General features: G+C 47.8%; 1 protein-coding gene across 13 annotated transcripts in view; it reads left to right on the plus strand.

Annotated features, from left to right (window-relative positions):
- The first annotated feature begins 5,144 nt into the window (after positions 1-5,144).
- Positions 5,145-17,578, plus strand: part of LUZP1 (leucine zipper protein 1) — a 103,222-nt gene continuing 90,788 nt past the window's right edge. For 6 of the 13 annotated variants that reach the window (XR_013448353.1, XR_013448352.1, XM_078073657.1 and 3 more), the window contains exon 1: positions 11,472-11,583. The gene's annotated coding sequence lies outside the window, so the exon portion shown is untranslated. Of the gene's footprint in view, positions 5,266-5,643; positions 5,666-11,471; positions 11,584-12,828; positions 12,849-17,578 lie in introns of those variants that run through there. The other 7 variants (XM_078073660.1, XM_036072186.2, XM_078073659.1 and 4 more) reach the window with 5 other exon arrangements.

Below are 17,578 nucleotides of genomic sequence, written 5' to 3' on the forward strand. Positions count from 1 at the left end.
TTCTATTAATGCAGCTCCCCAGGGATTCACCAGGGCTCAGTGAAGCATCTTCTATGTATAAAGCACTTGGTATAGAGAGTGAACAAGTCAGCAACTTCCCAGCCCTCTGGGAATTTACATCTGCCCACTGAGCTAAGGAAGGAGGCAGAGTCACGGGTCACTTGATGAACTTTATAAAGATTTTATTTATTTATTTTAGAGAGTGAGGAGGGGCAGAGGGGGAGGGAGAGGAACAAGCAGATTCAATGCTGAATGTGTAGCCTGATGCGGGGCTCGATCTCACGACCCTGAGATCAAGACCTGAGCGGAAACCAAGAGTCAGATGCTGAACCAACTGAGCCACCCAGGTGGCCCAACTTGGCGAACTTTAGACATAGATCCTAAATTATTAGAGCTGGTAGGGTCCAACCCCCTCCTGCCCTTATTTTACTGATGAGGAAACAGCCCAGAGAGGGGCAGTGGACAGACGCAAGATTCCACAGTGAGACAGAATCAACTTCTGCCTTTCTCAGAACCTCAGGCACAGTTGAGCCCTGGGGAGAGGGATGTAGACTGGGATGAAAACACCACCCTTTGGAATGTTGCTGTTGAGTGGACGCGCACTAGGCCTCCTTCCTCCGAGCTTTGGTCAGAAATCATGGTCTATTCCAGGTATGACCACCAGGTGGCGGAGGGGCATCAGAGAGAGGCGCGGAAATCAAAGGTGGGTGGGTACCTTCCTCATTCAGAGCAATTTTCCTTTGCTTTTGGGAATGGTGAGGTGGGAAAAGCCTGTGCTTGCTCTGGGCGGGCACTCCAGCCGCTGTATACATTATAAACATATACTGAGGTGAATTCGGCCTCAAGCTTAGCGCAGTTGTTAAAAGCTTGGTCATCTCTATCCCACAGACTTGTAGGAAATCTAGCTCCTCTTTGCTGCTTTATCATGTCACCTCCCTGACACCTGGCCTCCGACACATACAGAGGGTGCAAGAGAAGGTCCTCATTTCCCAGGGCTCTACACAGAGCTGGAGTTGCTGGTGATCTGAATGTTTGGGGCCATGGGGGAGCCAAGGATGCCTGAGAGGAAAGAGAGGGTTAGAGGAGTAGGCTGGGCCTTGGGAGCTAAACCAAGCTATTGACTTTGAACTTTAAACTGGGAACAACAGGAACTATTGAAGATTATTCATCAGGGGAATGACTTGGGTAGATAAGTGTAGAGAGCAATCACTCTGGCTGTGTGTGAAGGGAGGAATGGAGGTGGGGAGCCTGGAGGCAGAGAGACCAACGACGAGGCTGAGCAAATAAGAGCTGCAGGCTGAACTCAGGTGACGGTGATGGTCGCTGATTTTCCATCCACTTGGAGCTTCTGATCAGCTTGAGGCACCCCAGGGAAACTTGTCTGTCTTGCCCAGGAGCTAGTTCCCCCAGGGTAAGGGGCTGCCCCGAGGCCAGGCAGGAGGAACAGGGGGTCCCAGAAGAGTTGTTTCCTAGATCCTTGATGAAAACATCCTGGCAAGAGAGAGGTTGGCTAAAAAGAGAGACAAGATCCTGGGTCTGGTTGGAGGGGAGAGGCAGTAGAGACACTAATGGTTAGGAACACATGATGAAGTCAGACACATCTCTTTTATGTCCCAGCTCTGCCACTTCTTAACTGTGTGACCACAGACAGGTCGTTTTGCTTCTCTGATCCTCAGTTTCCTTATCTGTAAAGTGTGATTCTGAATAGGGCTCCCCCCGTGAAGCTGTTGGGGGGGCTGGACAAGGTAGTGTGTGTAAAGCTCAGCACAGTGCTTGCTACCCATCATGTGGAAGCCTAAAGGGGGAACTTCAGGTCCTCAATCCTGCTCAAAAACAGAGTCTGGTGCTGTGACATGGTGGTCTTTCTGGCTCTGTGGCACCTTTCCAGGCCAGGGTGGCTCCAAAAATGGGCCAGCCTGGGCTGCACACCACACTGAATTGAGCCAAGGGAATTCCAGCCAGAAGCAGAGATATGATGATTTGATCAGCCTGGGGCTACATTCTGAGGGAAATGTACCATTTCTCTTCTACTTTTTGAAGCACTGAAAGTTATTTTCCTTACTCCAGGGGTCTCAGACAACATTCCTTGTTTTATTTTCTCGGGTTCTTCCTTATTTTGTGGGTGCTCATGCACTACAGTCTTCCTATAGTACCAGCTATTATGGCAAGTGCTTTGTAGAATTCTTTCATGTAATCTTTATGGCAACTCTCTTAGGTAGGTCCTGTTTGCTATTGTGTCCACTGTGCAAATGAAGAAACTGGCTTAAAGAGGTTAACATATGTACCTGGGTCTGTTTAACACCAACCCCTTTGCTCCTTGCATTGACACTTACCTGTCCTGTGGACAGGTCAGCAGAAAGAAACCAGGTTACCCTCAAGCCAACTGCCCCCAGAGTTCCTCAGTGAGTAGGATGCCAAAGCTTGTCTGGTCCAAAAGCCAATAAGAGAAATAACCATGTGACCCACAGCCCAGCAGATGTCATAAAACAGCCCACCTTATTAGTTGGGGGGAGGGTGTCTCTTGTACAATACATAAGAGCTAATTCCTACCCAGAATTTACTACACGACAGGTCTGTTATAAGAACTGAATATGCTTTAACTCATTTAATCCTCCCAATGACCCAAAGAGAGGGGTTATTCTATTATCCCCATTTTTCAGATGAAGAAACAGAAGCACAGAGAAGTTAAATAACTGCCTAAGGTCACATGACTAGTACGTGGTAGACTTGGACTTCAAAACAACAGTCTGGCCCCAGGTTTTGTGTGCTTGCCTACATGTTTGCTATTTCCCATATAACTTGTAACTCATATTGTTTCCCTTTTTGCTTTGACTGCCAGGAAACTCAGCCATGGTTTTTGTTGTTTTTTTTTTAAGGTTTTATTTATTTATTTGTGTGAGAGAGAGAGCACAAGCAGGGGGAGTGGCAGGCAGAGGGAGAAGCAGGCTCCCCGCTGAGCAGGGAGCCCAATGTGGGGCTCGATCCCAGGACCTTGGGATCATGACCTGAGCCCAAGGCAGACACTTAACCGACTGAACCACCCAGGTGTCCCTGTTTTGTTTTTTGTTTTGCTCTACCACAGTGCTATCCTTAGGAAACTTAGCCTAGTATTTCTGCTATAATTAGTCAATTTTTTATCTTTCTTCCCTCCTTCCCCACTGGCCTTTGGTCCAGGCCTTCATTACTCGTTGATTTTTGCTCTTCGATTATCCATCAAATAGGCTTGAGGCTGCAATGGAAACTACCTCAAAACGCTTTGGGGAATAGGTAGGACAGAATGCATCAATTACATGAACAGAGGGACGCCTGGGTGGCTCAGTCGTTAAGCGTCTGCCTTCGGCTCAGGTCATGATCCCGGGGTCCTGGGATCGAGCCCCGCATCGGGCTCCCTGCTCCGCAGGAAGCCTGCTTCTCCCTCTCCCACTCCCCCTGCTTGTGTTCCCTCTCTCGCTGTGTCTCTCTGTCAAATAAATAAATAAAATCTTTAAAAAAAAAAAATTACATGAACAGAGACAATTTCTGATCAGCTGAGCCAACTGGACACAGTCGGTGCTAGATGGTTATCTTTTGAGCATCTTCCGTGTGACCAACACCATGCTTCATGATGTGGAGTATATAACAATGAATCCAAGTTAGTCCCAGTATTAAATTATACTAACTGCTGTAATAGAGAAATCCTGAAATTTCAATGCCTAAATACAGTGGAAGTTAGTTCACTGAGTGCCCCATTCAGTCAAGTGACTGAGTGAGACCCAGGCTGACCAAGGCTCGGCCACATTCGGTATGTGTCTTCCGAGGTCACCCTAGTGTTGGCATCCAGTTGGCAGGTGATAGAGAAAAGGTAGAGCTCTGAGAAAGCATACATACTTCTTAACTTGGATTTGGCCTGGATATGGCACACTTTGTCTCTGCCCACACCCCATTGGTGAAAACTAGTCACATACTTAATTACAAGGGGTGCTGGAAAATGTAGTGTGGGCTGCTTTTCTCTGAAACAACTCTACCCATGGAAGGTGAACATCTTGGGTGAACAGCTGACATTATTCCAGTTCACAAGGAACTGAACATTTTTGAGCCATTGGTCCTTATAAAATGGCTAAGAATACCATGCAATATATATTGAAGCCATGAGGAGGGAAATGGTCTTCCTTTATTTATAGGGAGCCAGGAGCAAAATGCAGTATTTACATTTTGGACCAAACATATTTGTCCAACAGGAGAATGCGCTATTATGGAAGAGAGAATTCATCACGATAGAAGTATTCAAACAGAGGCTGAACTTTCACTTAGCTAAAGGTTCTTAGAAGGAGTCAAGCTAGATGCCTCCTACCAGTCCTTCCAACTTTGAGCTTCCGTGCTGGGCTCCACAGTCATCTCTGAGCACCTATTTTGTGCTAAGCTCTAGGTGGGGTTTTGGGGACCCAAAAACAAATGAGACAAGGTTCTGGCCGTCAGGTTACTCAGCTGTAATGTGTTGAAGTAGAATATCTGGGAAGCAGGATAAAGGAATGGTCTGAGCTCTGGAAATGGGAGACTGGGTTTTAATTTCTTTCTTTTTCCTTTCCTTTTTTTTTTTTTTTTTTAAAGATTTTATTTATTCACTTGAGAGAGAGAGAGAGAGATAGTGAGAGAGAGCACGAGCAGGGAGGAGAGAGAGAAGCAGGATCCCCGCTGAGCAGGGAGCCCAACATGGGACTCGATCCCGGGACCTTGGGATCATGACCTGAGCTGAAGGCAGACGGTTAACCGACTGAGCCACCCAGGCGCCCCTGGAGTTTATTTCTAACTCTGTTGATTTTAGCTGTGTGACATTGGAGAAGCCACTTGGCCTCTCTGGTTCTCAGTTTTCTCATTTCTAAAATAGGGACAATGTTATCTTCATAGCTTCTGAGGACTTAAATGGCACAATTACATTGAGAGCATTTGCAACACAGTGAAATGTAGTAAGCACTTTATTTTAGTCCAAGTAATACGTTAAGAATGACCTTGGGTAGGTCATTTCAATTTTGTAAGCCCCAGCTTTCTCATCCGTAGGATGGAGTTAATGCACTCACACCACGGGGTGGTGGGCTGGAATCTTGCTGTGTTGCGGGGGTCTGCGGTCTGCCGTTTCATTTCTCGGCGTCCTCCCGGGGTAAGTGGGTCACATCACACCCAGTTCGTAAGGACTGAAAGCTTGGGGATGGCAGTCAGCACCTTCCGGCGGAGAGGAGGAACCTGAGTTAACGAGGACGCGATTTCCTGGCTGCGCTCCCCGGGAAGGAGGTTTGTGCTGGGTCCCATCCCCCGGCGGTCCTGCTCAGGAAACGTGGAGAGAAAGCCAGGAACCAGGCCTGCCAGGCGCCGGGCCCCTCAGCGCCTTCCCTCCTCCCCGGCCCTCGACTGCAGGAAGCCGGCTGGCGGGCACGCCCTGCCCGGTGGGTGGGAAAGGCCGCGAGCGCGCCCCGCACTGCCGGCTTCCCAGGCCCGCGGCGGCGCGGAGCTGTCCTGACCTGCGGCGGGCGCGCCGCCTCCCCCGCCGCCCGCGCTCCCCGCGCAGCGTGCCCGCACATTCCAATTCACCGAGGCTGAGTCGCCCAGGCGCCGCCGCCCGGCCCGGCTCGGAGCCCACGCCGCTGGGGCTGGGCTGGGGAGGGAGAGGTCGCTGAGGCCTGAGGGTTTGTAGGTGAGTGGTCCAAGGTCACGGCTAGCACACAGCGAGGCCGGAATTCGACCCTCCGTCTGCTGCGCTCTGAAGTGTGCGCCTTCAGTCTGCGGTCCTGGTCCAGGTTCTTGAGGGGCTCAGGGGGTTCAGGTTCTAGTGGAAGCTCATGAACAGGAGGTCTGAATCCGGGGGCTCCCAGAGGTCTGTGAACCTCTTGATTTTGTGTGTAACGTTGTGTATTGCCTTTTTGCTCAGAGTTTTAAAGGTGTCAGTGACCCCAAAAGGGTTAAGCACCGTAGCTTTCCAAGGTCACGGGTTCCTCAGTGGGGACTCCAGCTTTACTCCTCAACAGCCTATCTGCACCTTGAAGAATATCTCTGCAGGGCCCTGCTGCTACTCTGGTGGGACTTCTGTTCTCTACAGGATCCCAGGATCTTCCTTCTGGATCTTGAGAATCTTTCCATAGAGTTTCTGGGGTCTGTTTGGGGATTTGCGGTTCCTATGGAATCTTGGAGTCTCTTTTCAGAGGTTCTAGAATCTCACTCTGAGGTCCTATGGTCCTCCATGGTGTGAGTTCTAAACCTGGGCCTTAGGATGCCCTGAAATTGTAGGCAAGGTATTGTGGGTGTGTCATATACATGTAATTCCTGGGAGAGGTTTCATAGATGTCACCAGATTCTCAAAAGGGTATCTGATCCCCAAAGCTGGGAAAAACATTGCTTTAGTGCATCCAGTGTTAAATAGACCTTACTCCTCTTTCACCAATAAGAGTGAGGGAAGAATAAGATGGAGGAGATAGAAGGCAATATTCTCTAGAAGGTGCAGCATGGGCTTTGGAGTCAGGTGTTCCTAGGTTAAAAATCCCAGCTTTTGTGCTTAGCAGCTGTGTGACCTTAAGCAAATTTCTTAGTCTTTCTGAACCTCAAAGCCACCTCCTCCAGGAAGCCTTCCCTGTGTCCTGGATTCAGTTAGGTTCCCACTCCACATCCCCCAAACCTGATGCTCTGTGGTGCTTAATGCAATTGTGTTTAAGTAACGAGTTGTGTTTAATGTTATTTTGTCTCTCCACCCCATCAGCCATGCTCCAAGAAGGCAAGACCCTTTGCTGTCTTATAGTCTTGTGCAGTGCCTGGCCCGTGTTAGGCCCTCAGCCGTTTATTATGAAATAAATAAAAGACGGAGGGAATGGAGGGCTTCATGCCAGATGCTGCACTGGGGGCAGAAAGGGATCAAAAAATGACTAAGTGTCGTTTCTGTCCTGGTGGAGGTCCCAGGCTGGTGGGGGTAATGATAGAGTTCCTGTAAGGAACCCTAAATGTGCTAATGGGGATGGCACCAAGAGATCTAAAGATGAGTGAGACTCAGTCCCTCAAGAGTTGATGGAACCACTTCCCTTTGTATTATGTGTTATGACTTAAAAAGCGCACACCTTACATAAAATATCTGGGTAAACCCTTATTTTGCAGAGATGGGGATGCAGCTTCTGAGTTCAGTGACTTGGCCAAGGCCACCCACACAATAATGGCTGCCCAAGGACATAAGTCATTCGCTTCGGAAGTCAGCCCACATCCTTTAGGAAATGGGCTTTGATGTTGTGAAGGTCTTGGGTTAGATCCCACTAGATGTGAGACTTTGGGCATGTTACTTTACCTCCCTTGAGCCTTGTTTTCCTAATCTGCAAGGTGGGAATAATGACCTCCATAACCTATATGAGATAGTGTCTGTAAAGTGCCCAGTAGGATGCTTCCTTTACAGTAAAGGATCCATAAGTATTTGTTGAATGAATGAATGAAATACACGTCTTGGTGGGTGGCCTGCAATGTGAAGGACTGGAAATCATGCCACTGGGGGGACAGTAGGAGAAACTGAGGGCGATTTTATCCCTTCCCACTCTCACTTTCTATGATTCCTATGGAACTTAGCATCTGGCCTCAACCACATTGTTACAATTTTTTGTTTGCAGCCAACAAAAGTGGACCAACACCAGCTTGCTTAGCTTTCCTTTTATACCTGTCTTTACTGCATTTTTTCTGATGACCACATAATGTATGCTCCTTGTAAAAAATTTAAATTGCAGAAAAGATATGAGGAAAAACAAAAGTGCAAGTTTAGGCACAGTAGACAAAAGATGCTGACATATTGTTATTCTTTGGGAGGGGCACAGGACAGGCAGCAAAAAAATTCTTCCTACTTTAAAGTCTTTCCTACTGGCCTTGCCATGGCTTCTGGAAGTTTTGTTAGGAGTCTTGCCTTTGGTTGTAGCATTGAAAGTTCAAGTGTAGCTAAGGGCTGGAGAGTGGGGAGAAGGAGAATTGTCTGGGCAGGGACTTTCCCTGGAATGAGATGGACACTGTGGAACTTTCTATGGCAGTATGCACAATTGGTTCAGATGCCCACTGCTGATTGCCTTGTAGCTGTGTTTTCATCCCCTCTCCTCTCTCTTAGAATTTAGTAGAGTCTTTTTTTGAAAGTTCCTGCTATACACACACACACCACACAGAAAAGCAAATCAGAAAGAAAAAAGGTGAAAAAAGGTGTATTTTCCACCTTTATGCTTGTACTGAGCATAAAAGTTATAACCATGAGATCCCACTACACCTATAATTCCATACCTTACTCTTATTCTTTTTCTTTTTTTCTTTTTTTAAAGTTTATTTATTTAAGTAATCTCTACCCCCAATGTGGGGCTTAAACTCAAGAGTCACATGCTCCTCCTACTGAGCCAGCCAGGTGCCCCAGACTTTTTCTTTTTTCACTAAAATTTCTTCCTTCCTTAAGAGAGGTATCAGTCTCCAAACACTAGGATGCATATTTTTTTTTTTTTAAAGATTTTATTTATTTTTATTTGAGAGAGAGAGAATGAGAGAGAGTGAGTACATGAGAGGGGGGAGGGTCAGAGGGAGAAGCAGACTCCCTGCCGAGCAGGGAGCCCGATGCGGGACTCGATCCAGGGACTCCAGGATCATGACCTGAGCCGAAGGCAGTCGCTTAACCAACTGAGCCACCCAGGCGCCCTAGGATGCATATTTGTAACTGAGCTTTCTGTTGCACTGTGGAAGCCTTCTACACTGTTGTCTGGTTTTGGCATATTGTCACATGTCCCTTGATCGCCGTTCCAAAGCTCTCTGGGAAATGTGGGTTCAAAACTCTGCCCCTGTACAGACCATTATGAGGGCTACGATTTACATAATATAAAAATAGGAATCCTGAGTCAATGGAGAAATGAAACCAAACTATCTACCAGTTTGATGAAACCAAACGATCAAACCAAACTGTCAACCAGTTATTTTGATCTTTTATGGAAAAATTGCCTGAGGGCCAATGGGTTATGTGGTGAAAATGTTTGCAGCAGAATTGCTTTGCAGGAAAAGTCCCTAGAACCAAAAATCTACCCCATTCCTTTTACTGACTGAGATGCGTGAGGTCAGGACTCCCTGTTCACCCTACTTTCAGCCCAGAGGCCAGCACAGGACAGGCCTTACTGGGAGGATGTGTTGAAATAGTGATAGCAGCAAAACCATATCGGGGCATGAACGAGGTGCTAGGCTCTAAACTAAGCTCTTCCATGTGTTATTTCATTTAATCCTCACAGCCACTGTATGAGATAGGTACTATTATTATTCCCACTTTTCAGATGAGAGGCTGAGGTGCAGAGACTTGAAAGCCTGAGGTCACACAACTGGTAAGTGACAGAGCCGAGATTTGCATCCTGAGCTTTTCTGTGCCAAAGCCTTTGCTGTGAATGAACAAATACGTGATTGATGGGCTTGTGGGTCTTGGAGGGAAAGTTCTACCTTCAGAACCTCCCCTGTATGTCCTAGGTTCTCTCTGCCGATGGTTTGCAATGTTTGGAATCAGCATCCCCACACAGGAGGAACTCAGTAAAGGCCTTTTCTTTGCCTGCAGCAATCCTGTGGCCGTGCCTATTTTTCATGGGAAGTAGCATTTTTAATCTCCTCTTCTAAAAATAAGCTGCAATTTGTTAGGGGCCCTTGAGAACCAGCCCAGGCATTTCAGGACAGCCATTTGCCTGTCTGCAGCTCAGGAAATTAATCAGAATCCCAAAGCCCTTTCCCTCTTCCCACAGGCCAGCACTCTGGAAACGCCCAGTGCGTTGCTGCAGTTCTCCTCGAGGACTGCAGAGATGCCAAGGGCAGTTGAACACAGATCTATCTCTTTGTCAGGGAAGTGAGAGCAGAAAGGCATGAGGGAGAAGTGGGTCAGCTCTGCTGCAAATAACTTGCAGAGAGAACTTGAAGCTGTCCCCCACTTGGATGGGTGCTGAGTGACAGACACCCTGGGGCGTCAGATGTGACTCCGCAGAATCCCCCCTGCGGTCTAGAAACTGGAGTGTTGGTTTCTGTTCTAATGACAATGTTCTGCAGGCGACTTTTAGTGAGCCTCTTCCTCTCTCGGGACCTCCGAGTCTAACCCTGTGAAATGACTGGGAGGATTATCACTAGGTGTGTTATGTGCTGTTAGGAGCTGGAAATAATATTGATGATAATGATGAAAATAAGAATGACAACTACATCATTTCTGGAACACTGTGCCTGGTGCTTTCCACACAGTGTTTTATGTGATTTCAGAACAAACACTGCAAGGGCTATATCAATATCCCCATTTTACACATGAGAAGAATGAGGCTCAAAGAGAGCTAGCATGGGCCAGAACACGGGTGTGTAATTCCAGGGTTTTCTGGCACCACGAAACATGCGTGGTTTCTGACCTCAAGGAAGTGAGGACGTGCTAAGAAACAAACAGGAGGTCAGTTTGACACAAGTGAAAATGTGTTCATGCCCACATGAGCGTCAAACACAATGCACAGGTATTCGGGGATTGAGAGCAGGGAGAGTGGGCTCCTGGTTGGGGGAAACTAGGAGGAGCTGTAAGTTGAGATGAGACAGCAGGGGAAGAGCATGAGCCATGGGGCAGATGTGGGAAAGCAGTGGGAGTGCGAGTGGAAGTTTGGATAAACTTTACAGTGTGTGTGTGTGTGTGTGTGTGTGTGTGTGTGTGTGTGTGTGTGTGTGTGTATAAAGGTAGGAAGAGACCAGACCAGGCCAGGGTTTTGGCCCTTATTCCACAGGCAATAAGGAGCTTACACAAGAGATGTCTTAAGAGACTAGCTATGCTGCTGCACTCAGAGAGGTAGCAACCCTCCGCGCATCTGTGTCCCGGCTTGTGAATGCAGCTCTGTGCCAGCACGTGGGAGGGCATCTACGGGGAGAGTGCATCTGTGGCTGTGGCTGGGTTTGGGCTCCCTTCAAAGGCCCCTTCCCCCCACTTCTCTGGGCCCTAGGTACCTTGCACATAGTAGCTCCACCGGAAATGTGTCATAGAATTATTGGAGGGACTTTTGAGATCATCTGGTCATCACTCCTTCCCATCTTAAAGAAGGTAAAAGTGAGGAACATAGATGGAAGAAGACTTGTCTAGGGTCACACAATGAATTAATAGCAGAGCTGGGAACTGGAACCCATGCCTCTATTCTGAGCGCCTTTTCCACATTTGCTGAGTAATAGAAATAGTATTCGTTGAGTGATTACTCCATACCAGGCCCTGGGCTAAACACCTTTACATGGATTATCTCATTTAATCCTCACAACCCTCCTGGGAGTGCCCCTCTTGAAAGCAGGACATCTTTCTTGTCTGCCATTTCGATTTCGCACCGCGCCTAGCACAGGCCCGGGGCACCTAGCTAGGCAAGCAATAAAATCTTGGCAAAGTCCAAGTCCTGGGAAGGGGGTTAAAGAACGGAGGGGGCGGGACTGTCGATCAGCCCCGCCCCTCATAACAGGCCCCGCCTTCCAGGGCACTGACGTCACAACTGGCCCCGCCCCTCATTGTCAGTCCCGGGGAGCCGGAGGAGGCGCCGGCCGCCGGGAGCCGAGCGCTGGACCCCTCGGCGGGCGGGAGCGCGGGCCGGAGTCGCCGAGGTGAGGGGTTCGCGGGGAGGCGGCGGGCGCGCGGCGCGGGAGGCTGGGGCGGGCGGGCGGGGGCGGAGGAGGGCGGCCGGAGGGGGCGGCCTGCCCGGGCAAGGGGTCGGGGCACCCAGGGGCGACAGGACAGAATCGGTGGGCGCACCCGGGGAAGGGCTGGGGGGGGGGATATGGAGTTGAGGCGGGGGGCAGTTGGAGCGGAATTTTGGAGAAAGTGCTCACAAGGGGAGATTTTTTGGGGCGAGACCTTGAGAAATTTCTTGGAGTTGGAAATTTTTCTGTTGGAGGGGGAGGGAAGGTTCTGAGAGACTTTTGGTGGGAGCGAGAATCTGAGGAGAAATGTTTGGGGCAGAGAGCCGAGGGGACATTTTCGGGGGGCGGAGGAGAGTTTCGGGTCGAGTTTGGGCTTCAGGGGGAGGGAGCGCGGTGGGGGCGGGGAGCGGCGGGCCGGGCGGGGGGCCGGGACCGCCGGGGAGGGGGCTGCGCGGGGCCCGCGGGCACCCGGGAGGAAGGAAGTGATCTTACAGGAAGAGCCCGGGAGCTCCCGAGGAGGAGGAGGAGGAGGACGAGGAGGACGAGGAGGAGGAGGGACGTTTGCGAGCGCTCGGGCCGGGCTGCGGGACCGGGCTGCGGGGGCGCGGGCCGGCTGGGGAGGGGTCCCGCCGCCGCCGCCGCCGCAGCTGTCGGCCCGCCGCGCCGGCCCGCGTCCCGGCCGATGCTGGTCTCGCAGCCAGACCGCTGGGCCGGGAAGGAATTCGAGGCATTCGCTTTGTTTAAGTTGCCAGTAGACAGTCCTTAGGACTAATTAATGGTGGAATCTGCAGGGGGACGCGGGCGAGCCGGGCCGGGGCCGCCCCCCGCCCGCCGCTGCCGCCGCCGCCGCCGCCGCGGTGAACTTTCCGCAGCGCGCGCGGCCCGCCTCCCTGCGCACCCCCGCCCCTGGCCGGGCGGGGAAGGAGCCATGGCTTCCCGAAGCGCAGGAATGAAGTGCGGTTTCTGGGGCTCGTGGCCTCTGGCTGCGGAGGCTGCCTGCGGGGAAGCCGGCGTCCCGGAGCGGCCGGGCTAGGGGTTCGCAGCCCGCGTGAGAGCTCTCAGGGGGGCCTGCGGTTTCTCTTAATAACCTTGGAGAAGGCTCTGCGAGCCGAGAAAGACCATCTTGCTTTGCAGCATCTGTTTCTTCGTCGCGTCAGCCCCTTTCCTAACACTGCAGAGCTTGTTGTGGCTTGTTTCGGAAATGCCGAGACCAGTGCTCACACTTAAGGGTGGGAGAAGGGAAGAGACTAGGCGCCCCCCCCACCCCCCAGTAACCCTGCAGTGTAATCTCCAGAAAGCTAGAGATTGCTTGCAGATTCTCCCGTCACACCTTCACTGACTTGAATGACCTTGGGAAAGGAATTGTGCTTCTGAGCTCCTGGTGCCTTATCTGTTGATTGAGGAGAAAATAGCCTCTGGACCTCCCTGCCTTTTGGGGATATTTTGAGAGGTGGGGTTAGTTCAGGGCATTTTACGGACTGCTGCAGTTCTGGCCTAAGGAGCTGGATTAGAGTCAGAGTTAGGGGAATTCAGATCCCCTAGTAAGATTTTATTAGCTCAGATTAGGTAGGGAGGGACAGGTTTGGATTTTAGGAGGATATTTCCCTTTGGAGAATCTGTACAGTATGTTCCAGATTGTATCCTGTCACTTTGTGTGCAGCTTTGGTGGCATTCGTGTGGTTAAATTAAGTAACTCCCATAGAAAACTCTTCTGTCAGAAATAATTATTTTGCTCAAGATTCCCCTTGGGGCAGATTAAAGTTTTGCTTAATTTACTCAGAAGAATTTTCCAGGTTTCTAAAATTAAATCATTTTTCTAAACATAGTAACTAAAGTTTGAAAAACTGGAAATAGTGGGATGGGGAGGGAGTTGATTAGAGTATGAACAAGGCAGCAAATACAGGTTCATTGTTGTTCTGTGATTACTAACGGGGATTATGAAATAGCCTTGATTAACAGGTATTTTCTTACTCCTAAATAGTTTAAGACCAAGAAAGGGAGCTTACTTTGTTGAGTTGCCTACTGTGTGCCCAGGATTTGTGCTGGGTGGTATATATCTCCTATAATTTTCACAATGCTGTGAGGTGGTAGTTGGCATCCCTGCTTCACAGATGGGCAAACTGAAGGTCAGAAGGTAAAATGACTTCCCCAAGTTTACACATACAGCTGGTAAGAAGTGGAGCTGGAATTCAAACCCAAGCCTGTTTCTGAGGTCCATGGTTATCTCCATTGTGCACACTGCATTAGTTTCTAGGCCTTTGCCTCAGCCACTGGGTCACATTGGACTGTAGAGTAAGTCAATTAAGTCTATTCCCCAGTAGCGTTGCCTTCTTTTTCTTCCAGCAATGTTGTCAGTATGCTTTTGAGATGTTCTTGGTTTTTGGTAGAAAAACAAACATACAAGGTTGTGCTAGTGGTGTGTCCTGTGTCCAGTAGGTGCTTAATAAATATATATATATATAGCTGTTTTTTTTTTTTACGATGGAAGCATTTGTATTGAAATGCAGATACCTGGGTGATCACAGATTTCATTTATATAATGGAGAATGATGGATAGCTAGTGGTCCTTCTACTATAGAGGCCATCATTAAGGTGACATTCATGATCAGAAGCAAGAACCATTTTTCATGTAATACGGCTTTTTGGGACAGTGTCAGCTTCTGAGTAAGGCACATTACTTACAGGTAGGACCCAGATAGTCAAGCTGAGAGATTTGGTATAAACTTGGAAGCACATAATAGATGCTCAGTAAATATTTGCTGAAGAAATACATGCATTCTTTTTAAAAAAATCAACTTTATTGAGGTGTAATTTACATACAATAAAATTCATCAGTTTTAAGTGTGCAGTTTGATGAGCTTTGACAAATGTATGCAGTTGTGTAATCCCCACGACTGCCATCATTTGTTTAAACTGTGTGTTGTGTTTAAGGTATTGGTTAGCAAAGTGATCCCTGGGAATGTTGTGAAGTTTCTGTGTTCCTGATTCAAACCGGTGAGATCAGAGTGAGTACTAGAGAGTCAGCATGCCGACTTTGTAGGAAACAGGGAAACCTTTGGTATTTATTGGTGAGGTGCATGAGAAGAATAAGAGAGGTAGAGATAGGGATACTTGGCAGATCAGGGGAAAGAAATTCATGAGGGACCAGGTTTTCATTTTAGGACGATATACATTGTGGGGGGGGGAAATTACCCAAAGATTTATTAAGGAGTTGAACTTGTATTTTTGTTTCCTTTTTGAAATGGTACCTTCTGAAATATAAAACTTCAGCATCTTCGGCTATACTTAAGTGCTTTACACCTTATAGTTCAAATAATTCTTAAGGGTGGGGATGCTATAAAATAATAGAAGGCCTTGCCCTTCCACCTATGGCAGAATATCCTTAGTGTTTATCTCTAACTTATTTTAGTTAATATTCCACAAAGGGAATACATCAGTTAGAAATTGTGTCTTTCTTGGAAGACATAAGATTATTTTTTCCTTGTCATAATTTTTAAAGATTTATTTATTTATTTGAGACAGAGACGGGGTCAGGGGGAGGAGTAGAGGGGAGAGGAAGAGGGAGAGAAGCAGACTCTGTGCTGAGCAGGACATGGTGCTTGATCTCACCACCCCAAGATCATGGACCTTAGCCGAAATCAAGAGTCAGATGCTTAACCGACTGAGCTACCTAGGCACTCCTCCTTCTCATAATTTCTTAGGTCACTGAACCTGTCCCAATCTGCTGCTATAGCTCAAGTCTGTCTTAGAAAAAGTTTGAAGCCTCTTTGCCCAGCTTCTAGAAGCAACCCCATTAAAAAAAAAAAAAAAAAAAAAGATTTTTATATATTTATTCAGAGAATGAGCATGCGCGAGTGGGGATGGAAGAGGGAGAGAGAGTCTCAGGCAGATTCCGTGCTGGTTGAGGGGCTTGATATCAGGACCCTGAGGTCATGACCTGAGCCGAAATCAAGAGTCTGATGCTTAACCTACTGAGCCATCCAGGTGCCCCTAGAAGCAGTCCCATTTTTATATCTTACTCCTCGTATCTCTTTATCCATTCTGTTTCTACATGTTGACTTTTATAACCCTTCTCTCCCACCTGTCAGTCTTGAGAATGAAACCTCATCAGCCGTGGGCCCTCTGTATATCATTAGGAAATAATAATTAAAATACCAGTCTACCAACTCAATATTTTGGGTGATGATAGGGAGAAAATAATAACTGTGCGGTAGTCATTATCCTCTTTATACGTGAGGAAGCTGAGCTCAGAGCAGTTACTGCCAGAGCTAGTGAGGGGCAGAGACCATTGATTTGAACTCAGAGTGATTGGTACTCAAGTTTGGGATCAGTTTCGTTACACTCTCTGTGTATTCGGGTTGGGGGAGCAAGGGAAGAGCTTGGAAATACCATATTAAAATATAAGCCAAAACATAAACAAGCATTGCAAATCTTTTAGGCTTTGCTATGTGTTATTTTTGTTTTTTTGTTTTTTTAAGATTTTATTCCTTTATTTGAGAAACAGAGCACAAACAGGGAGGAGGGTCAGAGGGAGAGGGAGAAGCAGACGCAGACTCTCCGAGGAGCAGGGAGCTGGACACGGGGCTCCAGCCCAGGACCCTGAGATCACGACCTGAGCTGCAGGCAGATGCCCAACCCACCGAGCCACCAAGGCGCCCTCCCCCCCATTTTTTTTTTTTAAATAAAGATTTTATTGGGATGCCTGGGTGCCTCAGTCCATTAAGCGTCTGCCTTCGGCTCAGGTCATGATCCCAGGGTCCTGGAATCAAGTCCCACATCAGGCTTCTTGCTCAGCAGGGAGCCTGCTTCTCCCTTTGCCTGCTGCTCCCCCTGCTTGTGCGCTCTTTCTCTCTGACAAATAAATAAATAAAATCTTTAAACAACAACAGAAAGATTTTATTTTTTTGAGAGTGTGTGCATGCGCATGTATATATATAAAGAATACAATCTGATTTTTTTTTTTTTTTTTTACAAACTGAATATATCTGTGGAACCAGCACCTAGATCAAAACAGTATTACTCGTACCCAGAAGCCCCCACCAAGTTCCTTTCCAGTTCCTGTCTCCCTTCCATCTCCCAGCATGACTTCTAACAGCATATATTAATTTTGCCTGTTTTGTACTTCCGCAAAAATGGAATGCATACAGCAGATATTCTTTTGGGTCTGGTTCCTTTTATTCAACAGTATGTTTATGAGTATGAAAAAACTTTTAAGGGTTTTCTTTAGGGCTTGGGATAAAATCCAAATTCAAACTCTTTATTTTGGCTTATGATGTCTTATATAACCTGGTCCTGCCTACCTTTCCAGCTTCACCTTATACCAATCTTGTTGCCCATTATGCTTCAATCACACCAGCTTCTTATTTATCCTTAACAAGCTCTTTCCTACCACAGGGCCTTTATACGTGTGGCTCTCTCTTCCTTGAACACCCTTTTCCCTGCTCTTTGCCTGGCTGCCTCTTTCAAGCCTCAGCATATGGAGCAGAGATACTGTCCCTCATTATTTTATCTTGCTAGTCCTTTTCCGTTATTCCCTGTTACTGGAGTCTGTTGCCTCCCTTCATAGCACCTATTAGTTTATAATGATACATCTGCTTGCATGATTATTATCTGCCTTCCCCATAGACTTCACAAGAGCAGGGAACTCATCTGTTTTGTTCATCAGTGTATACCCAGTACCTGACACAGTGAATGACATGTAGTAGGTATTTAATAAATATTTAATGACCACATTCCCAATTCAGCATCTTTGTTCCCATTATCTTTTGTCCTTTTCTTTTGCTGTTTAACTATTTAAACTTTTCCATCCTTCAAGGCTCAGCTCAGTTCCTTTCTATGAAGTCTGTGCTGACTTTGCAGTAGTAAATCTTTCTTCTCTAAAATTTTGACATTTATTGCTGATAGCCCTCATGTTCTTGGTAAGTCACACTAGCATGTATCTTATCTACCTAACTGGATC

Source organism: Halichoerus grypus, chromosome 5, assembly GCF_964656455.1.
Source record: "Halichoerus grypus chromosome 5, mHalGry1.hap1.1, whole genome shotgun sequence".
NCBI classification, from domain to species: domain Eukaryota; kingdom Metazoa; phylum Chordata; class Mammalia; order Carnivora; family Phocidae; genus Halichoerus; species Halichoerus grypus.